This window comes from Acyrthosiphon pisum, chromosome A1, assembly GCF_005508785.2.
Source record: "Acyrthosiphon pisum isolate AL4f chromosome A1, pea_aphid_22Mar2018_4r6ur, whole genome shotgun sequence".
In the NCBI taxonomy this organism is placed as follows: domain Eukaryota; kingdom Metazoa; phylum Arthropoda; class Insecta; order Hemiptera; family Aphididae; genus Acyrthosiphon; species Acyrthosiphon pisum.
In genome coordinates this window covers 159,278,939-159,280,091 of record NC_042494.1, presented here as the reverse complement: position 1 = coordinate 159,280,091, position 1,153 = coordinate 159,278,939, and the positions used below count along the sequence as shown (strand labels likewise).

At 40.1% G+C, this 1,153-nt stretch overlaps 1 protein-coding gene across 1 annotated transcript in view; it reads left to right on the top strand.

The window, feature by feature from the left end:
* Positions 1 to 1,153, top strand: part of LOC100160185 (inactive tyrosine-protein kinase 7) — a 306,264-nt gene that overhangs the window by 218,001 nt on the left and 87,110 nt on the right. The gene's annotated exons all lie outside the window — the stretch shown is intronic.

Sequence of the window (1,153 nt, the reverse complement as noted above, 5' to 3'; positions counted from 1 at the left end):
CAGCAGAACGAACACAGTCCTCGCTCATGGGCAGGCCGGTTTCCCGGACGCGGGCAGCATTTCCATGACATTATGTTTTCGGTGGTCTTCCGGCGGCGGCTGATCTCCAAACTCGTCCTCGCTGATCCCGATCCTCTTCTGCGGCTGCTCCAAGTGCCGCCGCTGCACACCATAGTTTTTTTTTATCCATCTCCGCCGTCAAGCTCGCATCCTCCTCTTCCTCCGCTGCCAGCTGATCGGCCGCATATTACGTTGTAGTACACCAATACACTATAAGCCGTCGTCTTGGTCCAACGAGAACGTGGCCCAGTCACCGCAGAGGAGGCCGACCACATTCTTTCGGGATCGGCCTCATGGCGTCCAGGTCCGACAGTCCGCCACTAATCCTCTCTTTGTCCTCGGTGCAGTATGTCTTGTTATATTATATGGGCGCCATTCCAGTTAAGCGCCACTCCAGTTCCTGGACATTCCCCGATTTTCTATCTAATTCAACCAGCGTTTCTTTTCAAATTCGTCCGGTATGGGTTCGATCGGACGTCTGTGGTCGTGTATATAATTAATTTTAAAACTTACATTTAAATAAACAAATTTCGTTACTATGGGCCAAGATATTATTTATAACATAATGGTATTATATTTAATATATTATTTCGTTTTTAGCATTTAAATCGGAAAAGTTGTTTATTCAATTATAGCCAGATACCTATATTATATATAGTTGTGTTATGTGTATGTATGCGATATTAATGTTATACCTACCTAGTAAGTTATAAGTTTTAGAATTCATATGATAATGAACAACGGATATAGATTATAGACTTAAGCTCGACTAAGGAGACTGGAGTAGTGGAGTGTCCATGCACTCTCAAAAGTTACGCATAGCCTTCCTCCCTCTAATGAATTATTCTCTGAACTCACATGATATTAGGTATTAAAATAAAAATAATAAATAAAAAATTTAATTTACTTAATTTTTTTTTATGATAACTATGGTATTAATCACGGCTCGTAAGTTCATGCATTTCCATGTTTTTTTTGCTACACAGGAAAACATGCTAACTGAGATACAATCCGTTTCATAACAATATTAAATAATAATATGAAGTTTGATAGTGCATGTTTTTGCATGTTTTGGGTGTAAAGGCATATTTGG